The sequence below is a fragment of the Arachis ipaensis genome, chromosome B04 (assembly GCF_000816755.2).
Source record: "Arachis ipaensis cultivar K30076 chromosome B04, Araip1.1, whole genome shotgun sequence".
Classification (NCBI taxonomy): Eukaryota; Viridiplantae; Streptophyta; class Magnoliopsida; order Fabales; family Fabaceae; genus Arachis; species Arachis ipaensis.
In genome coordinates, this window is record NC_029788.2 from 129,684,315 (window position 1) to 129,687,586 (window position 3,272).

A 3,272-nucleotide genomic window follows, 5' to 3' on the forward strand; every position below is an offset into this window, starting at 1 on the left:
TTCTCATTCTCATTTTTATAATTTTAATTCGATATTTAAAGTTATACTTATATTTCAATTTAATCTCAAAATTTTTAATTTATTTAATTTGATCTCTCAATTATCTTTAACTTTATTTTCGTTATAAAATTATTAACGATATAATATAAATTGACGATTGTTTTGTTAGACTTTTTTACTGTTATTTGATGTGACGGTAAATTTTTTTACTTAATTTTATCTTTACGAAGTCTTTAAACTCTAATTTAAATATTAACTCAATTAATTATCTATCAATATTTTTATAAGAGTTAAATTTTAAAATGGTCTCTAAAATTAGTATCGTGTACCAAAATTATTCTTAAAATTTTAATTACACAAATTACGTTATTGAGATTGACAAAAATTTACCATGTTAGTGTTTGTTTGGATTAGAATTTGCAAATGAGATTTTGTATAAAATTAATTCTACAAACTTGATTTTGATAAAAAGTGAGTTAGTGTTAACGTGGTTTATGTTTGGAAATTTTATATCAAATGGATTATAATAAAATGAATGTTGTTTGGATTACATTATTCAAAATTATGTTTAAACAAAAATTACTAAAAAGAACATGAATTTATATCATTCAAATCTATATTATTTTAACACTTTTTGACTATAATTACTTTTGAAAAGAATTTAAATTTATGTATTGAAAATTAGTACTCTTTTGTTATAATTTGTTAGTACTCTTCTTTCGTACTCTTTTTGTATTTAATTATATCTTTTTAATAAAATTTATATTATAAAAATTAATAATAATAAATAAAATATATACTAATTTAAGAATATATAATAAAAAATATACAAAGTCAAATAAAAAAATACGTATTAATAAATATGAGTGCTTAGGGAGAATATACGAAGTTGGGTAAAAAAAGAAAACGACAAACATAAAATTTATGAAAGGAAAAAAAAGTACCTCAATGAAAAAAAAAAAAGAATAATTTTTTGAATGATGAATTGATAATTAATGTTTAGTTTTGGTAACTCTAAAAAGGGAGCATTAGATTTAAATTTAACGAACTATTAACCTATTTTATGATTTCGATTTTTTATTTATCTTTATGAGTAATTGAGTATAATTATATGAATGAATTTCGCCAAATTCTAGTTAAAAATAGAAATCAACTAAAATCTCTGTAATAACCAACTGAAAAGAAAAATGCTCTTAAAAAAAAATGCTAAAATCATGTTTATTTTATCCGTATTATAACAACTTATCCAATTTTCAAATCAAACAAAAATATGTGAATCTTTTTAAAATTGTTTTGTATTTTTAAAAACTTTTGGAGTTTATAATTCTTAGATCGGATTAGTTTGGTAAAGTTTTTATTTTTAAAAAGTAGCTTATAAAAATTAATTTTGAAAAGATGACTTTTTAAAAGTTGTAGCATTTATGTTTGGTAAATTAAATTAAAAATAGCTTTCAATAAACAAAAGCAACAATAATTGTATTTGGTAAAATAACTTTTAAAATTTAAAAATAAACATAAATGTAAGTATTAAATTTAAAAATTAGTTAATATATGAGGTTATATTAGATTTTAAAATTTTGAAAAGCACAAACCAACTTTAAAAAACTCTATCTTGGGTGCTTTCAAACGTATTACAATCTTTTAAAAGCTGCAAGTACAAGCATATGGTCTTTTTTATTTACCAAACACAAAATGAAGAATTTGAACTTTTAAAGAGTACAAGCACCTCTTCAAAAAGTTTTACCAAACCAAGTTTTAAATTGAAAGAAGCTATTTGATCTTTTTATGGAGTTTCGTAACATTTTTTTATGTCACTGTTTATTGGTGTCTTCAGAATCAACAAAATCAGCAGAAAATTAAAAAGAATAAATAGCCAAATTAGTTTTTAAAAGATTATCCGATTTTTAAATTGATCTCTGAAAAATTAAATTAATTAAAATCATCCTCGAAAGATTTAAAATTAATTACGTTAGTTTCTCTGTCTATTCCGTCACTAGTCTATTCCGTCACTAACGACTTTAAGTTTTACTAACATGGCACGTTAGTTTTTTTGTCAGGATTCAGGTCCACATACGAACACAAACCATTTAAAAATCGGAGCCTAACCCAACAACCGACCCCCCGCGGTCACATACTCTTCTTCTATATGCATCTCAGCCTTCATGCCGATTTCAACAGTTCTACCTCCTCGTCGATACCGTTCTTCCTGCTGTCACCTACATCGGTGCCTTCGCATCAGCTCCCACTCCCATCAGTATCTATCTCCATACTCCAACCCGCCCAAATCCGAACCCCAACTCACGCACCTTGTTTGCTTGCAAGAGAATAGCATATTAGCAATATGGTCCCTTCTCAACCTGAATTCCTTGGGACAATTAGAAACCGCCACTATGATCGCATGGCAATTATCTCAAATATGTCAGAAGAAGATGAACAAGACCTGAAGTAACTCTTCCAATGATCCAATGACTTCATGATGCTCATTTCTAATTAAACTCTCTGAAAAACTTCAATCCAAATTCCAACAATAGGAACAGCTAAAAAATGAAATTACCACCAATGAAAATTTGATTTTTTTTTTCTCACAGAGTAGGTAGATAGCACCAATGTCAAAAATAATATACAATTCTTTTCAATGCTTCCTAGAAACCACAAGAAACTTTTCTGTTGTTCTTATTGTTTCTATTCTTATCCTTAAGTATAGAGAAAAACCGACACAAGCAGAGCACATCGGTACAAATTGCAGCGGAAGAAGAGACCACGTTCCACTAGAAGCCAGCGGCGGGTGACTGAGAAAGAGGGCAGAGAGGAGTTGGACGGTGCAGCGACGGCGATCTCTACGACATTGGACGGAGGGTGTTCAACAAAGCAGCAACTACTTATTCACGCCAGAGAGAAACAACGGGCAAGGACCGGCAGCGTCGTGGTAGAGGAACGTGCAAGGACTGACAACGACGTGGAACACCTTACAGGACGGCGGAGTGGTGAAACTTCAAGTAGAAGAGGAAAAAGCTGCTGAATGTGGAAAGAAGAAAATCCTTTCCTTTACTGGGTTTGGGTCTGGTTTGACGCGGGCAGGATCCAGGTTCAGGTTTAACGTCGTTAGTGAAAGAATAGATCGAGGGACTAACGTGATTAATTTTAAATCTTTCGAGAATAATTTTGATTAATTTAATTTTTCGGGGATCAATTTGAAAATCGGATAATCTTTTAAAAACCAATTTGATTATTTACTCAATTTAAAAATGTTAACAATTGTCTCAAGGGAGCCA